The following is an 18,657-nucleotide window of genomic DNA, read 5'->3' as shown; positions in this document are numbered from 1 at the left end:
TCACCGTCACTCCTTTGACTCTGCTTCTGCCTCCTCCCTGTGTGTCTGGAAGGTTTCACTCCTTCTGTACATTGCTGTGGGTGCCCCCCGTGACTGCTGCTCTCGTTTCTGACTTGACAGCATCAGGTAGCCTCTAGTTATGCAGAGATGTGTGTCCGGACACCTCCAGGGAGATGCGCGTTTTCCCGTGGCCGCTTCTCAGGATCCCCTGCACGGCATCTCTTCCGTTGTCCTCGTCTGTTCCCCCGACGGGAACCCAGGCAGATACCCTTTTGTTCCACTGCTGCCCGCTGGCTCTGTTGAGACATAACGTCCAGGGTGGTCCGTGCATCTTTCTCTCGCCACCTCAGTCAATTCCTTTCTCAGGCACTTCCCTCTGCGGCTTCTCACTGTGAGTTTCCTTGTTGCTGCAGTGGTTTGCTTCATTCCTTGGTTTTCCAAGCAGCCAATGAGAAAACCTGCATTTCTGTCCCATGTTCCCTTGATAACATTTTGCCACTGCTCTCCATGCCTTTCCCGGAGCTCTGGGACGAGCTGTGTTGCTCTGCCGCATTACACAGGACTTCCAGGCCTCTCATGGACCGTTTCCCGTCAGGGACGGTGACAGCTGAACTGACAAAGGGAAGAGTGCCATGCTTGGCCGGGATCATGGATCTGCTAGGTCTTGCCGGATTGTGTGCCGTTGCTGCTGGATCTGGTCCTCTGAAGGTCTGGCCTCAGTGACTATGTGTGCAGCATGTAGCTTATGGGTCAGAGAGGATGGAGTCCCGGGGGCTAGCGACTAAGTGGGAGCAAGGAACACCCTGACTGCTACATTTCTGTAAAAGTTACTCGTAGAGTATATGAGCGCGCTCCGCACAGAGCTTTCTCAGCATTTCCTCATCCCTTTTGTTTCTTATTAGTTTCGCTTCCTATTTTTATCTCATGACTGTTGAGGTTCGTCACTCCTATGATGGAGCCTTACAAATTCAGTTCCTGCACTCTGTCCTATGTCCCCGTCTCGTCTACTGACTGCTTTGGACTACCTAACTGTCACTTTTCTTGAAAGTTGTTTCTCCGTTGACCCGTCCCGCAGGTCAAGCAACGAGGACCCTAGAGGGGGAGTGAGGATAAAGAAGGGACAAGAGACACAAGGAGAGGAGACAAGACAGTGCTCTGATCAAGTCTCCTTTATTCTTAGTCAAAACAGTATTCTTATAGTTCAGGAGAAGAGGAATTTCTCATTCGGTGGGAACGCAGCTGCAGCTTGGGCGTTATCTGGTAGATATGAGTTAAACTACAGGACAACAATCCCAGGAACAGAGAGAGGGTTGTTGCCCTAGTAAGGAGTAAACAACTATTATGGGATGGTGAGGCCATGCCAAGCAGAACTTTAGGATGCCAGTTAGTAAGACTTCAGCTGAGAAACTTTTTAGTTTCCCACAGGTCCCCCTTTTTTATTTTATGTAAGCTGAGAGCCTCGCGGGGACTGCGCCTGTCTTAGGTCGGGAGATCGCCACACGGAGCCAGCCTTACCTTACCCGTCATTGGTTACCTAAGGCAGCTTCTTTTAGGCCAGATACCTGTCTTAGGCGGCGGCTGGCAAGGCGTGTGGTCTCCAGTTGCCCGTCAATGACTGTCCAGTCCAGCTCACCGAGGCATTAGTTACGTGTATGAGCATCATGGTAAGTTGCAGTCTCAGCTTGTTCTAATTTATGATAATGGACCTGTATTGGCTGCATTTTTATGGCATCTATTTGTTGCTTGATAAAGGCCATCATCTTATTGAAAATGAAAGGTCCTAAGGATAGCAGCAGGAGTAGCCCTAAGAGAGGTCCTAAAAGTGGGAGGAGATAGGGAAGGGCCCCATTAATTCCGCTCCACAGGGGATTTTCGAAGAGTTCTCTTCTTCTTTTCACTAGGTCTTCCTGCAGCTTCTTTATTTTGTCTCGGACGATGCCCGATTTGTTGGCATAGAAGCAGCAACGTTCCTGCAAAGCCAAGCATATTCCTCCCTGTTCTGCTGTAAGTAGGTCTAGTTCTCGCCTATTTTGGAGAACTACTTCAGCTAGGGAGTCTAATTGATCTTGGATGTCATTAATGGTGCTGGACAAAGCTTGAACATCATCGATTAGCTGATTAGAGAGCTTTGTGTAGGAGTGAACTGCAATTTCTAACCCCGTTGTCCCTGTGGCCAATGCCCCTGAAACGCCTAACCCTACTAGTAGGGGGATGAAAGATACGGCTCTTTTGTGGCGACCTGCAATGTAGTCAAAACTGGGAATGGGAACAAGGTCATCTTCAGAAATTATATCTATGTCTGACAATAAGGTAGCTAGGACGCATATTCCTGTCCTGACCCGTCCCGCAGGTCGAGCAATGAGGACCCTGGAGGGGGAGTGAGGATGAGAAAGGGGCAAGAGGCACAAAGAATGGAGACAAGACAGTGCTCTGATCAAGTCTCGTTTATTCTTAGTCACAACAGCATTTTTGTAGCTCAGGAGAAGAGGAAGTTTTCATTAGGGAGGACCACAGCCGCAGCTGGGGCGTTATGTAACAGATAAGAGTTAAAATGAAGGACAGCTACTCCCAGGAAGAGAAAGAGGGAAGTTGCCCTTAATTAGGAGCAGACAACTATTATGGGATAATGAGGCCATGCCAAGCAGAACTTTAGGATGCCGGTCAGCAAGACTTTAGCCGAGGAACTTTCTAGTTCCCCACAGGTCCCCCTTTTTTATTTTATTTAAGCTGAGAGCCTTGCGGGGACTGCGCCTGTCTTAGGTCAGGAGATCGCCACACGGAGCTAACCTTGCCCTACCCGTCATTGGTTATCTAGGGCAGCTTCCTTTTTTGGCCAGATACCTGTCTTAGGCGGCGGCTGGCAAGGCATGTGGTCTCCAGTTGCCCGTCAATGACTGTCCAGTCCAGCTCACCGAGGCATTAGTTACGTGTATGAGCATCATAGTAAGTTGCAGTCTCAGCCTGTTCCAATTTATGATAATGGACCTGTATTGGCTGCATTTTTATGGCATCTATTTGTTGCTTGATAAAGGCCATCACCTTATTGAAAAGGAAAGGTCCTAAGGATAGAAGCAGGAGTAGCGCTATGAGAGGTCCTAACAGTGGAAGGAGATAAGGAAGGACTCCATTAAGTCCGCTCCACAGGGGATTTTCGAAGAGTTCTTTTCTTCTTCTCAATAGGTCTTCCTGTAGCTTCTTTATTTTGTCTCAGACTATGCCTGATTTGTTGGCGTAGAAGCAGCAACGTTCCTGCAAAGCCAAGCATATTCCTCCCTGTTCTGCTGTAAGTAGGTCTAGTCCTCGCCTATTTTGGAGAACTACTTCAGCTAGGGAGTCTAATTGACCTTGGATGTCATTAATGGTGCTGGACAAAGCTTGAACATCGTCAATTAGCTGATTAGAGAGCTTTGTGTAGGAGTGAACTGCAATTCCTAACCCCGTTGTCCCTGTGGCCAATGCCCCTGAAACGCCTAACCCTACTAATAGGGGGATGAAAGATACGGCTCTTTTGTGGCGTCCTGCAATGTAGTCAAAACTGGGAATGGGAACAGGGTCATCTCCGGAAACTATATCTATGTCTGGCAATAAGGTAGCTAGGACGCATATTCCTGTCCAATTTTTGGGCAAGGATGAAAATGCCAAGTTTTCCCCACAAACAAACACCTGCCCTTTGCCTGGGCAGAGGGAGCTGCTATGGTTCACTATGCTACTACAGTTAGCAAATTCAACCAATCCAACATGAATGTCAAAGCTATTATTCTGAGACTTACCTTGGAGGCAGAGGGAAGCAGGAAAATACATGGGTTGTACTCTAAGGGCAAGCTGGGGCTACAATTTTGATGAGACTCATTAAAGGAGGCGATATTAGCAGGAATGGCTAAGGGCATAGGCGTGCCTAAAGTCACGCATAGCCAGCAGTCTGCAGCTAGTTGGGGGTTGGAGATGATAAGGGCTCGGTGGGTGGCCGTCAAGATATCAGTGGTCTGGGTATCTAGATCTATTCCCCGTGGTTTAGGTAACGCCAGAGGGTGGTAATTGATTTTTGGATACAGGCTTGTTATGAGATGCTCTATTTGTTTTTGCACTTTAATTTCTCTTATTCTATCTTGAGGACCACCACCACCAGAAACATGTACAGGGGCCTTCTTATGCCAGCATACTGGCTTTCCAACAGTGCCTTGGCAAGAGGCCTGCAGATACTTAGTAGACCCAATTGGTGAAGGGTTGGACCCCCAATCTCCTCGGTCAATAGCATTTTGCACTTTCTGTAGTATGGCAGTAAAATAAATGACATTAGAGGAGGTACATTCCTGTACTGACTCATAACAGGTAGAATGCATCCGATTATAGATGGTGGTGCATTCCTTGGGACATGCTCCTGGTTTGCCATTGGTAGTGGGTATGACAGGAGGCTTATTTACACAATACCACCTCTGTTCAGAGACCCCTGCAAAGGTCATGTTATATATGAGAAAGGCCTTTTTGGTGCCACAATCTACAATTTTGGTATAGTGACTGGGTGTGGCGTAATTGGTGGCAATACCTCCCCAACAGCTGCAGGGGGGCCCGAATAATGCAAGGTAGGGTTCTTCATGTTGCAGCCCCCCAAGGCCACCTTCTATGTCCGGGCAAAAATGCAGTAGCACCCCGAGCAGCAGGATTACGTTCTTCTTGAACATGTCCTGAAATAGAAAATAGGGAAATTTTCCTCAGGGCAAATCCTTGTCCCTGGGTTTAGTTATGCAGTTATTTATTGTGTCAGGCTTGTTATTTATTTGTTTAACCAGACGTTCCGGTAACCATCTGGCAGACTTCATGTCTTTAGAGTAGATGCACACTGATTCTCGGCCCCAGATGAGTACTGTGTCCGGGCCATGCCAGGAATTAGTTAGTGGATCTTTCCACAAGACCGAAGCGAATTGCTTTTCAGTTTCGGTTTCCCAAAAGCGAGTGGCTGCAGACCGGCCACTAGCATCTAAATTTAAAAAATTGAGTATAAAGAGGGCATGGGAGAGGATGTTTCTTGGTGACCCCCTTGTGGGATACCATTCCCCCTTTTTTATTTTATTTAAAGTAATTTTAAGAGTTTGATTTGTCCTTTCTACTATTCCTTGCCCTTGTGGATTATAAGGGATACCTGTAATGTGTTGGATGTTGAGACGTTTGCAAAACTGAGAGAAATTAGAGCTAATGTATCCTGGCCCATTATCTGTTTTTAGTTGTTGGGGACATCCTAATACTGCAAAGGTGGCCAGCATATGGCTAATGACATGTTTGGTGGCTTCGCCCGTTTGAAGGGAAGCAAAAATGAATCCACTATAGGTATCTATAGTGACATGTATGTATTTAAGGTTGCCAAAGTCAGAAAAATGGGTAACATCCATTTGCCATAGAGCGTTAGGAATTAGCCCTGTAGGATTTGCTCTTAGATGAGGGGTTGGTAAATGGATAGCACATGATGGGCAATTCTTTACTATTTGCCTAGCTTGTTCTTTTGTGATGTGATGCATAAGACATAATGTTTTTGCATTAAGGTGATGTAGTTGATGGCTATTTTGTGCAGCAGCGAGTTTGTCCTGAATGTTGTTATTGGCCACAAATAATTGAGAGACCTGGGGAGTTCGGGTGGCAAGATCAGCTTTTTGGTTTCCTTCAGCTAGGGGACCCGTTAATCCGGAATGAGCACGTAAGTGTCCTATGTAAAATGAATGTAACCTTTGAATGATTAATCTTTGTAATTGTCTAAACAGTTCTCCAGCATTGGAGGTGCTCTTTATTTGGCCAGCCGTCTCTAGTAAGGGTACAGAATGTGCAATGTAAGCACTATCAGTATATATGTTAAGCGGACGGTCGGGGAAAGCAGAAAAAACCGCCAGCACTGCTTGCAGCTGTGTTATTTGAGCAGAGGTGCTTTTGGTCATAAATGATACCTTTTTATCTAGATATGTATAAGCTGCTTTGCCAGCGGACGATCCATCAGTGAATACTAACAAGGCATTTGCTATCGGCTGTGATGCCGTGCGTAAGGGAAAAACAAACTCATGCCTGTTAGCGAACTCAATGAGTTTCTCTGGAGGATAGTGATTATCTAACGTCCCCTTAAAGGAAGCTAGGGAAATGGGCCAAAAATCGGTAGTTTGTATGAGCCAATTAATTTGATCAAGGGTATAGGGTTGGATGATTATGTCTGGCTCCTTGCCAAAATAGCATTTACCCTGATCACGGCCTTTTATAATGAGCTCAGCTACAGATCGATAATATGGTTCAATGACCTTTTTTGGCGTGGCCGTTAGATGGATCCTCATAGGAGGTGCTGTTTGCCAAAATACGGCAGTAGGGGAGAGTGTTGTTCTACATATGATAAATTTTAGAGGTTTGTCATAATTTATGAAAGTAGTAGTCTGGGAATGAATGGCATGCTCAACCTTGTGTATGATGTAGGATTAGCGTCCCCGTGAAGGATATCATATAGTGGCTTAAGTTCCCCTTTGCTAATTTTCAAATAGGGCATTAACCAATTAATGTCTCCTAGAAGTTTTTGGAAGTCATTCAGTGTCTTAAGTTTATCTAATCTTAATTCTAGTTTTTGTGAAGATACTTGGGACCCTCTCAGTTGAAAGCCTAGATAATTATACGGGTCCGTAAGTTGTACCTTGTCAGGAGCTATTTCTAAGCCATTGTTCTGTAAAGCAACGCGCATTTCATCATAGTATTTTAAAACTTGTATTCCTGCCTTGCCTGCAATTAATATATCATCCATATAATGTATTATATACATGTCAGGCCAGCGGTGTCTTATAGATTGTAGAGCTGTGGCTACAAAAGATTGACACAAAGTAGGACTATTTGCCATCCCTTGGGGCATGATACGCCACTGAAATCTTTTCACGGGCGTCCTAAAATTTGTTTCTGGCAGGCTGAACGCAAAGCGCTTTTGATCTTCCGGATGTAAGGGAATGGTGAAAAAACAGTCTTTTAAATCTATGACTATTTTGAAATAGCCTAAAGGTATGGCGACGGGTGAAGGGAGCCCTGGCTGTAGGGCTCCCATGAGTACCATAGTCCGATTCACTGCTTTCAGATCTTGTAGTAACCGCCATCTGCCTGATTTCTTTCTGATAACAAAAATAGGGGTGTTCCATGGTGAGTTACTGTGGACAATACGGCCAGCCTCGAGTTGCTCCTGTACCAACTGTTGTGCGGCTGACAATTTTTCACTAGTAAGAGGCCATCGATCGACCCATACCGGTTCATCAGAGAGCCAAGTAATTTTCTCAGCATGGGCCACAGGAGTGTCAATGGCCCCTAAGAAAAATGGCCTAAACCTGCTCTGTCATCTTTTGGAGGAGTGTTTATAGGTGCCGTTATACCTGTGTTATTCTTTCCTAGTCCCCGACCTGGTATGTATCCTGCTTTTAACATTTGGGGAGTGATAGTGGTGTTGGGACTCCCTATTATTAGCCCCATTTGAGATAGGAGGTCCCTTCCCCAAAGATTTATAGGTAGACCGGCTATAACATATGGTTGAACGGTACCTTGGTTTCCCTCCTGATCTTTCCAAGTTAACAATTTAGAGCTTCTCTCAGGGTTCTGACTTTGTCCTATTCCCCTTAAATGCGTTATGGTGGTATCTAAGGGCCAGGCTTCAGGCCAATCTTCTCTTTCTATAATTGTAACATCTGCTCCACTGTCTATTAGGCCAGAGAACTCCTTGGCGTCTAGCCATAGTAGCATAGAGGGTTTTTGTGCTGAAATAATTTTAGCCCAGAAAACGTCAGAGGATCCAAATCCTCGATCGCCTCTGTACTGCGAGACGGCAGTATTAGCAGTAGAGAGTAAAGGCAGGAGCAGTAATCGTGCAAATCTTTGGCCTTAAGCAATGGTGTTAATATGTTTAGGGGAGGAAAGCATGACCTTGATTTCTCCAGCAAAATCATTATCTATGACTCCTGGGAGGACCTGCAGACCATTCATGGTGGAACTACTGTGACCTATTATTAAACCAAAGGCATTTTCGGGAAGAGGGACAAATATTCCCGTGGGAAGAGCCTGGACACCCATTTCCGGGGTTAATACCGTATGGGTGGAGGAACTGAGGTCCAATCATGCGCTTCCTGCTGTGGCTCTGAGGAGGCTTGAAACGGATTGCTGGTTGATGGAACAAAGCTTACTGCCCCATAGATTTGTTTGGGTTTGGGGGCCTGGGGCTGGCCCCCTGTTCCCGTTTCCCTGTATAGGTGGCAAACTGTTGCCCTGGTCATCCATTTTAGATTTGCGTTCATTTGCCCAATGATTTCCCCTTTTGCATCTAGGACATAACCCCGGAGCTGGAGTTTTATTATTAGATTCCTTTTTCCCTTTGCAATTTCTTGCAAAATGACCAGTTTCTCCACAACTGAAGCAATTTTTCTTCCCTTGTTGAGCTAGAAACTGCTTCACAGTAAAAGCCTGCATCGCTGCAGCCACAGCGAGGCCTTGTTGGTAGGCCGCTCTGATGTCAAAGCACAAGCATATATATCCGCTTAAATCAGTTTTCTTTTTGTATGGCCTAATAGCTGCCCGGCAGGCAGCATTCGCATTTTCGAAAGCTAATTGTTTAACAAAGTCTGTGCCAGCGTCGGTGCTACCAAAAATCCTACCAGCTGCAGTAACGAGTCTATGGACAAAATCTGCAAAAGGCTCATCTTGTCCTTGTTTAATGTTGGTGAGAGAGGAGCTCATATCACCCTTAGTGGGGAGCTTCTTTGATTGTCACTAATTCCATAGTTGCCTTCTCTAATTAACATATCAAAATTCCACCCATTATTTGCCTGCATATTGCGTCTAGCAGTATTCTTACAGATTTCTACATATTCTGATTTCCATAGGAGATAGTCCCCTCCAGCTAGAGTCGCTCGAGCCAATGTTTGCCAATCACGTGGCGTGAGCCACTGATCTGTGACCGATTCTAAAATGGCCATAGTGTAAGGAGCCGTGGCTCCGTATTGAGCTACTGCAGTTTTTAATTCCTTTACGACTTTGAAATCAAATCCAGTGTGGTGTCGCCAGGCCTGTCCCTGGGCGTCTACTGTTTCCGACACTGGAAATGCCTCTATTTCCTCCAAGCCTGGTATTAGTCGTGACCGAAGGGGAAGTTTGGGGGCAGCTTCTCTGACTGGGGGCCTCTGGCTTTGGGGGCCCTCTACAGAGGGTTCAAGTTCTTTTCTTTGCTTTCCTATTTTTAGCCCCTCTAATTGTCTTATTAATTCCTGATGCTCCTTTTCTAATTGTATTTGTTCTTTTAAATATTCAATTTTATTCCTCAGTTCTTCTCGAGGATCAGTAACAGGGTGTGCAGAAGGGTGAGCGGAGGGTGAGATATAGGGCGGTGGCCTTGTTTTGAGAGGCGGCCTTTCAGGGTTATGGCATTCGGCTGCCTCTTCTGCCAAGCGATCCCAATCAACCTCTCGCTCGTCAGAATGATTTGCAGTATATTCTGATAGGTCTGGATATAACTTCTTTTTTGATTTTACCGACACTTGTTTAGGTGCCGCAGCTCCCCCTTCAGTAGTGTGACCCTTTGACAGCTTACTGTTCGGACTGTTCTGTTTTCCTTTCGGTTTGACTACCTCGTCCTCACCGTCATTCTCAAGAGATATTAAATCCTCCTCCTCTCGGCCGTCATGGCGTTTTGGGAGTATGTGACTCTGCCTTCCGTTACCATTCACTGGTTGGCTCTGGTTTCAGTAGGACTGATCTGCACGTCGCTTCACTCTCGGTCGTGATGTCTTCTCTTCCTGGACTTATGGAGAGGTGGGAAGGCTGGGAAAAGTGATAGGTGACAGGCACAAAATGGCCGTCTCTGCTGTGTTCCAAAAAGGCAAAAAACGGGCTACCGTGGGTGTTTGTGCTCTCACCAAGACCCGAACCCAGGTCTTCAGGGTTCCTGCAAAAGCAGTTCTTCCACTCGGCTACCGCTGCCTCAGCTGAGAACCCAGCTGAGACACATACTCTTCAGTGCTTCCCGAGCAGCCCCATTAAGCGCTAACACCTCCGACAGCGTCTCAGTGGTGCCTTTCTGTGGACATTCTTGGGAATCGCATCACAACAAAAGTTGCGAGTTACACTCGTTTGTTGCGGTCCTGTCTCTTCCATTCCCCGGGGAGAGGTCTGTGAGGATGGCTGATGCCTCTTTCTCATCCCCGTTAAAAGGACATTTTGAAGAAGAAGTAGCGGCGGGAGCAGAAGAAAACTATGAAGGTTAAAATGACCACAAACTCCCAGCTACCGAGAACTGAATCTCAAGGATAGAAAGAAAGTCCAACTGGGCAAATCAAAACGGGGATAGAATCATAGGTATGGGGAATCACCGAAAGGGTTGCCGGCTGGGGGGAGGAAGGGGGAAGAAGGCGGAAAGGGAGCAGGGAGGAAGAGGATGAACTGGTTGTTACAAAACAGACAGGGGGAAGTGAAGGGTCACCTAGGAAAGGGGGAAGCCAAAGAACTGACAGGCAAGACCCGTGGACATGAGCGGAGTGGGGCGGGGGTGGGATTGTTGAAGTGAAGAGGGGTACCGGGCAGAGGGAAGGGAAGGGAAAAACAATTTTGACTGCTGTAACGACATAACCAGCCACGTTTAAAAGAAAAAAAAAGAAAGAAAACAGAGGAAAACTAGAAAAGAAGAAGAGGAGGAAAAGGATAAGTGAGATCCGTCTGTCGTCGTCCCGCAAATGGTTGTCCTGTTTGACGGTAGGTCCCTGGGCCGGGCGCCCCGATTGTTCTAGGCCCTCCGGGGAGCCCGCGGCGGCCGCCACCGCCCGGCCGCCGCCGCCCCGAGATTTCCCTTCCGAGTCCCCCTTCTGCTGCCGCGGTGGCATCGTGCCGGCCGGGAGCTCCGAGGAGGACGTGGGGTGCCGGGGTGAGATCGGTCCTGCGGGCGGGCGGCGGGGCACCGTGGCCGGCCCGCCATCGGGATCCGTCCCGCTGCCGTGGCGGGAGGTTGTCGGACTCCAGCTGGCGGCCGCTTTGATAACGTTTCTTCCCTCCGGAGCCACGGTGGAGGAAAATGCGGCCGCGGTATCCGCCGTTCACTTCGGGAGGGCCGGCGCCTGCGGCGAAATCATGCCGTTGGCGGCTGGGCGTTGCCGCGCGGCCCACGGGCCGGAGATTGGACCTGCAGGACTATTGAGGGCGTAGCGGGCGGCGCCGTGTGAGGCCGCCGGCACGGGTCGGCCAGCACTCGCCGGCGCTGCCCGGCTCCTCGCCCCCCCTCCCCGCCCTCCGGGGGTGGAGGAGGGGTGCCGAGCGACCGGACCGTTGCCGGCCGGCCGCCGCGGGGGAACGGGAGAGGTTGGCGGCGCGCCGACCGCTCCGGAGGTGGCAACCGACTCGGGTGGCGTGGCGTGGGGCGGCCTGCCGGGGCCCCGTGGGCCCGGCCGCGTTCGCTCCTGGGGCCGGCCCGCGGGCCGGCGGCGCCTCAGAGGCGTTTTTCTTCTAAGTCCCGATCCGATCCGGAAACGTGAGGGGGGCGGTGGCCGTGGTCTTCCGTGCCCCCGGGCGCGTTCCCGCGTGGGTCCCGGTCAGCGGGCGCGACTTCCCCGCCGAGGTTTCCGAGTTCCCGCTCGGGAGGGCGGTGACCGGCAAGGGCCGTGGGCCGAGGCCCGCGGAGGCCGTGGTTGGCCGGGACGCGTGCACGCGTGGGTCTCGGGCATCGGACTCGGTTTCTGCCCACTCGGAAGTTTTCTCCCGAGTTCCCGCTACCGAGTCGGGGAGCGCGGCGAGCCGTGTCCTGCGTGTGGGCGTGGGTCGGCGGTCCCGGTCCCAGCAGGCATCCCGGCGGTATGATTTTCCAAGTCCCGATTTGGAAGCGCGTTTGTAGCGGCGCGGGCGGCCCTCTCCTCACGCTCACGCGTGTCCGCGGTCCCGTCACATGGGACTCGGTCCCTGCGGGTAGGCGGGGAGGGGTCGACCAGATGGCCCCGGCATCGTTTTCTGCCCCCCCCGCCCCCTTCTCTGTGGGTGATGGGGAGATACCCGGTGGCCTGTGGCCGCGCTTCCGTTCCGGGGCGTCCCGCTACCCGTGGCTGGGTCCCCGCGACCGGGAGCCGTTATTGTTCTGCCCCGAGGCGGCAGATTGTGCCACGAGATTAGTGTCGACACGCTGGCCGTCAGCGGGTCTACTGGGGCTCCTCGGCTGCGATTCTGAGCCCGGCTCTCGTTCCCGGCGCGGGGGAAGAGTCCAACGACTGACGCCCGAGCGGCCGTGCTCCCCGCCCGCTGCCCTCCCGGGCGCGGCGGTCCTTTCTCTTTCTTGCCTTGCCAGATCGATGTGGTGACGTCGCGCTCTCCCGGGCCGGCCCTAAGCCGCGCCGGACGAGGGACGGACATTCATGGCGAATGGGATCGCTCTTCTCGCTCCGCGTGCGGGCTCCTCTCCTCTCCTCCCCGTCCCGTGGCGGTGTGTGGAAGGGAAGGGGTGCGGAACCCGGCCCGACCTTCGGGGATCCTGCCTTCTCGTCTCGTGGCGCTGGCGGGCCCCGTGGTCACCTTGACGCGGTGGACCCTCTCCACCTTGCCCCCGTGGCTGTGTCTCGCGAGCGTTCCCTCCCCGCGTTGGGGAGGGGAGCCGCTGCGCTGAAACGCGCACGCACCTTGCCCGGCCCTGTGTGGTGCCCCTGGAGCGCTCCGGGTTGTCCCTCAGGTGCCCGAGGCCGAGCCGGTGCTGTCGTTTTCCTGTTCCCGTCTGGAATCGCCCCGCCGGGTTGCCCCCGCTGTAGCGGTGCGCCCGTGGAGTCGAGTCTGTGGTGGTCCATAGAAGGGGAGAATGCGGGCCCTCCCCCTTCCCACGCTGCTTTTTTACCCTGCCTACTGTGACCCGCGCCTCCCCCCGCCGAGTTGGGGGAGGGTCCCGCCGGGCCGGGCTGGTGTTCTGGCGCGGGGCCGCCCATGTGTGGTTTCTGCGCGTGTGGCTCTCCCGTGGCACGGGTTGAGCAGGGGGGCGTGCGGGCGTCCGCCCGTCCCCGGGTGTGCCCGGTTTCCCCGCCTCCGCTGCGATCCGCTCGTGAGTTGCGGCCGGCGTCGCGCCGCGCGTGGCACGGTTGGGAGCCGGTGTGTGTGCCTGAAGGTTGGGGCGTCCCCCTTGGGCTGCCGAGCCCCCCCCGGGTCCGGCCCGGGTGGGGGTTTGACCGTTGTGTGTCCGGAGGAGACGTGGACGAACCACCCTCCCCACCGCGGCGCGTGTCGCGTGTGGTACCCCGGGGGCAGGGGCCGGGCTTACGCGTTTGGGAGGAGGAGAGCTGCCGTGGCGTGTCTGTGTGCGCGCTCCGTAGGGCTGGCCGGCGTCGCGGGCGCCGTGGGGTCGCCCTGGCGGGCTGGTGTGGCGGTGGGATACCCGTGTCGTTTTCCTGGTGGCCCGTCCATGACTGAGGCCCCTACCGCCCCCACCTTGGAGGCCGCCTCCTCCCCCGCGCCCTTCTTCCCCGTCGGGTGCTGGTTGTCGCTGTCGCTCACTCACCTCCGCCTCCACCTGGTTGACCCTGCCAGTAGCATATGCTTGTCTCAGAGATTAAGCCATGCGTGTGTCAGTACACACGGCCGGTACAGTGAAACTGCGAATGGCTCATTAAATCAGTCATGGCTCTTCTGGTCGCTCGCTCGTCTCCTGCGTGGAGAACTTTGGCCATTGTCGAGCGAATACATGCCGACGGGCGCTGGCCCCTCCAATGGGCGGGGAGAGGCATCCTCCGTCCGCCTGGCTTCCCGCCTCGGCGCTGTTGCTCTCGCTGACTCACCTGCGCCACTATCTGGTTGATCATGCCGGTAGCATATGCTTGTCCCAGAGATTAAGCCATGCGTGTGTCAGTACGCACGGCCGGTACAGTGAAACTGCGAATGGCTCATTAAATCAGTCATGGCTCTTCTGGTCGCTCGCTCGTCTCCTGCGTGGAGAACTTTGGCCATTGTCGAGCGAATACATGCCGACGGGCGCTGGCCCCTCCAATGGGCGGGGAGAGGCATCCTACGTCTGCCTGGCTTCCCGCCTCGGCGTTGTCGCTCTCGATCGCTCACCTCCGCCTCCACCTGGTTGATCCTGCCAGTAGCATATGCTTGTCTCAGAGATTAAGCCATGCGTGTGTGAGTACGCACGGCAGGTACAGTGAAACTGCGAATGGCTCATTAAATCAGTGGTGGTTCCTGTGGTCGCTCGCTCGTCTCCTGCGTGGAGAACTTTGGCCATTCTCGAGCGAATACATGCCGACGGGCGCTTGCCCCTCCAGTGGGCGGGGAGAGGCGTCCTCCGTCCGCCTGGCTTCCCGCCTCGGCGATGTCGCTCTTGCTCGTTCACCTCCGCCTCCACCTGGTTGATCCTGCCAGTACCATATGCCTGTGTCAGAGATTAAGCCATGCGTGTGTCAGTACACACGGCCGGTACAGTGAAACTGTGAATGGCTCATTAAATCAGTCATGGGTCCTCTGGTCGCTCGCTCGTCTCCTACGTGGAGAACTTTGGCCATTCTCGAGCAAATACATGCCGACGGGCGCTGGCCCCTCCAATGGGCGGGGAGAGGCATCCTACGTCTGCCTGGCTTCCCGCCTCGGCGTTGTCGCTCTCGATCGCTCACCTCCGCCTCCACCTGGTTGATCCTGCCAGTAGCATATGCTTGTCTCAGAGATTAAGCCATGCGTGTGTGAGTACGCACGGCAGGTACAGTGAAACTGCGAATGGCTCATTAAATCAGTGATGGTTCCTGTGGTCGCTCGCTCGTCTCCTGCGTGGAGAACTTTGGCCATTCTCGAGCGAATACATGCCGACGGGCGCTTGCCCCTCCAGTGGGCGGGGAGAGGCGTCCTCCGTCCGCCTGGCTTCCCGCCTCGGTGCTGTTGCTCTCGCTCACTCACCTGCGCCACTATCTGGTTGATCATGCCAGTAGCATATGCTTGTCCCAGAGATTAAGCCATGCGTGTGTCAGTACGCACGGCCGGTACAGTGAAACTGCGAATGGCTCATTAAATCAGTCATGGCTCTTCTGGTCGCTCGCTCGTCTCCTCCGTGGAGAACTTTGGCCATTCTCGAGCGAATACATGCCGATGGGCGCTGGCCCCTCCAATGGGCAGGGAGAGACGTCCAACGTCTGCGTGGCTTCCCGCCTCGGCGTTGTCGCTCTCGCTCGCTCACCTCCGCCTCTACCTGGTTGATCCTGCCAGTAGCATATGCTTGTCTCAGAGATTAAGCCATGCGTGTGTCAGTATGCACGGCCGGTACAGTGAAACTGCGAATGGCTCATTAAATCAGTCATGGGTCCTCTGGTCGCTCGCTCGTCTCCTGCGTGGAGAACTGTGGCCATTTTCGGGCTAATAGATGCCAACGGGCGTTGACCGCCCCAGGGGGCAGCTGAGGCGTCCGCCGTCCGCCTGGCTTCCCGCCTCGGCGCTGTCGCTCTCGCTCGCTCATGTCCGCCGCTACCTGGTTGATCCTGCCAGTAGCGTGTGCTTGTCCCAGAGATTAAGCCATGCGTGTGTCAGTACGCACGGCCGGTACAGTGAAACTGCGAATGGCTCATTAAATCAGTCATGGTTCCTCTGGTTGCTCGCTCGTCTCCTACGTGGAGAACTGTGGCCATTCTCGAGCTAATACATGCCGACGGGCGTTGACCCCCCAGGGGGTGGCTGAGGCGTCCGCTGTCCGCCTGGCTTCCCACGACGCATTCAAACATCTGCCCTATCAACTTTTGGTGGTAGTCGCCGTGTCTACCATGGTGAGCACGGGTGACGTGGAATTACGGTTCGATTACGCAGAGGGAGCCTTCGAAACGGCTACCACATCCAAGGAAGGCAGCAAGCACGCAAATTACCCACTCCCGACCTGGGGAGGTAGTGACGAAAAATAACAATACAGGACTGTTTCGAGGCCCTGTAATGAAATGAGTTCACTTTAAATCCTTTAACGAGGATCCATTGGAGGGCAAGTCTGGTTGCCAGCAGCCCCGGTAATTCCAGGTACAAATTGCGTATATTAAAGTTGCTGGAGTTAAAAAGCTCATAGTTGGATTTTGGGAGCGGGCGGGCGGTCCGCCGCGAGGCGAGCCACCGCCCGTCGCCTCTCGGCGCTCCCTCGATGCTCTTAGCTGAGTGGCTCTTGGGGCCCGAAGCGTTTACTTTGAAAAAGTTAGAGTGTTCAAAGCAGGCCTGAGCCGCCTGGATACCGCAGCTAGGAATAATGGAATAGGACCGCGGTTCTATTTTGTTGGTTTTCGGAACTGAGGCCATGATTAAGAGGGACGGCCGGGGGCATTCGTATTGCGCCGCTAGAGGTGAAATTCTTGGACCGACGCAAGACGGACCAGAGCGAAAGCATTTGCCAAGAATGTTTTCATTAATCCAGAACTAAAGTCGGAGGTTCGAAGACGGTCAGATACCGTCGTATTTACGACCAGAAACGATGCCAACCGCCGATGCGGCGGCGTGATTCCCATGACCCGCCGGGGAGTTTCCGGGAAACCAAAGTCTTTGGGTTCCGGTGGGAGTATGGTTGCAAAGCTGAAACTTAAAGGAGTTGACGGAAGGGCATCACCAGGAGTGGAGCCTGCGGCTTAATTTGAGTCAACACGGGAAACCTCACCCGGCCCGGACACAGACAGGATCGAGAGATCGATAGCTGTTTCTCGATTCCGTGGGTGGTGGTGCATGCCCGTTCTAAGTTCGTGGAGCGATCTGTCCGGTTAATTCCGATAACGAACGAGACTCTGGCGTGCTAATAAGTTATGCGACCCCGAGCGGTCGGCGTCCCCCAACTTCTTGGAGGGACAAGTGGCATTCAGCCACCGGAGATTGAGCAATAACAGGTCTGTGACGCCCTTAGATGTGTGGGGCTGCACGCTCGCTACACTGACTGGCTCAGCATGTGCCTACCCTCCGCCAGCAGGTGCGGGTAACCCGTTGAAGCCCATTCGTGATGGGGATCGGGGATTGCAATTATTCCCCACGGAGGAGGAGTTGTCAGTAAGTGCGTGTCATAAGCTTGCGTTGATTAAGTCCCTGGCCTTTGTGCACAGCGCCCGTCGCTACTACCGATCGGATGGTTTAGTGAGGCTCTCGGACCGGCCCCGCTGAGGTTGACCCACGGCCTCGGCGGAGCGGTGAGAAGAGTGCCGAACTTGACTGTCTAGAGGAAGTAAAAGTCGTTACAAGGTTTCCGTAGGTGGAGCTGCGGAAGGATCATGGACGTGGAAAGCGAGACAGAGAGCGGAGGAGTCAGTTCCTCCCTCTCGTGGGCTTTGTTCCCCGCGTGGACGTGGGTTTTTGGCCACGTGCGTGTGCGGGCCGGCCGCCGTTGGCGGCCCGCGAGAGTCTCGGAGAGAGAGCGAGCAGAAGGGGAGTGTAGGCGCAGGGGAGGAGAACGGGGTGCTCGGGGAGGGCCGTGCGTGCCTCAGGGCGTCCCGGCCGGTCGCACCCCTATTGCCCGCCCGCCTGTGTGTCCGCCCGTCCCGCCGCGTCTCGTCCAACCTCGACCCGCCGCTCCCGGCGCTACAGTGGGCGTGCGGCTCCCGTTCCGTGTTTCGGCTCTCCCGGCGTCATCGCCCCCCTGCCGGCTGTGCCGGCCCCTCCCCTTCCCCCGACCGTGTCTCCCTGCTCACAATCCCGCTTCCCACCGCAGCCCCTCGCCTGCCAGCGCGGCAATAGGGGCCTGGGCTGCGCGGGTTTGCGGGGAGGCGCGGAGGGGTGTGGGTGCGGCGTTCGGTGGTTGGGGGGTTGTGGGGGATGTCCGGGTAGGCCCGGGATGCGTGAGGCAGGGAAAGGTGGCGACGTCATCGCGGTTGGGCGGCGGTTGTGTCGCCCGCTCCGTGGGTGTGTGGGGCGTGCCGCGTCCGTTCTCCCCGGCACGGCAACCCCCGCCGCTCGCTCTCCTCCACCCTTTCCAGGTACCTAGCGCGTTCCGGCGCGGAGGTTTAAAGACCCCTGGGGGTGTCGCGTGCCCGTCTCTGTTCGGGGGCGTTTCGTCCCGTTCGGGGGCGGGGCGAGCCGTCGGGTGAGGGGGCTGGGGGGATACGTTGCTGGCGTACCTCTCCCCTGCCCCGGTTGCCTTTTACTCACCCTTGCGCGGACTCCGCCTACCCGGGGCCACCATGCGCACTCGGTGACGATGGGGGCTCGTTAGGGAAGGCGGGAACCCCCCGGGCGCCTGTGGGGCCGTTATGGGGGACGCCCGGCCGCGTGGTCCCGGGTTTGTCGCTCCGGATGGACCCCTGTGGTGAGACGCACTTGACGTGTCTGAGTGTGTTCTAGTCTTCCTTCGCTGGGCGGCCCAAGGGATGCTCTCCTCCCCGTTGGCAGGAGGGGCAGTGCCGCGCTTGGATCCGTAGGTGAAGCTGCGGAAGGATCATGGACGTGGAAAGCGAGACAGAGAGCGGAGGAGTCAGTTCCTCCCTCTCGTGGGCTTTGTTCCCTGCGCGGACGTGGGTTTTTTGGCCATGTGTGTGTGTGCAGGCCGGCCGCCGTTGGCGGCCCGCGAGAGTCTCGGAGAGAGAACGAGCAGAAGGGGAGTGTAGGCGCAGGGGAGGAGAACAGGGTGCTCGGGGAGGGCCGTGCGTGCCTCAGGGCGTCCCGGCCGGTTGCACCCCCGTTGCCCGCCCGCCTGTGTCCATTCGTCCCGGCGCGTCTCGTCCAACCGCGACCCGCCGC

At 54.3% G+C, this 18,657-nt stretch overlaps 1 pseudogene; it reads left to right on the top strand.

Annotated features, from left to right (window-relative positions):
- Positions 1-15,439: 15,439 nt before the first annotated feature.
- Positions 15,440-17,199, top strand: LOC150003845 (18S ribosomal RNA; annotated as a pseudogene).
- Positions 17,200-18,657: the final 1,458 nt, after the last annotated feature.

The sequence above is a fragment of the Furipterus horrens genome, unplaced genomic scaffold (assembly GCF_987537825.1).
Source record: "Furipterus horrens unplaced genomic scaffold, mFurHor1.1.pri manual_scaffold_7, whole genome shotgun sequence".
Taxonomy (NCBI): Eukaryota; Metazoa; Chordata; class Mammalia; order Chiroptera; family Furipteridae; genus Furipterus; species Furipterus horrens.
This window is presented reverse-complemented; position numbering and strand designations above follow the sequence as displayed.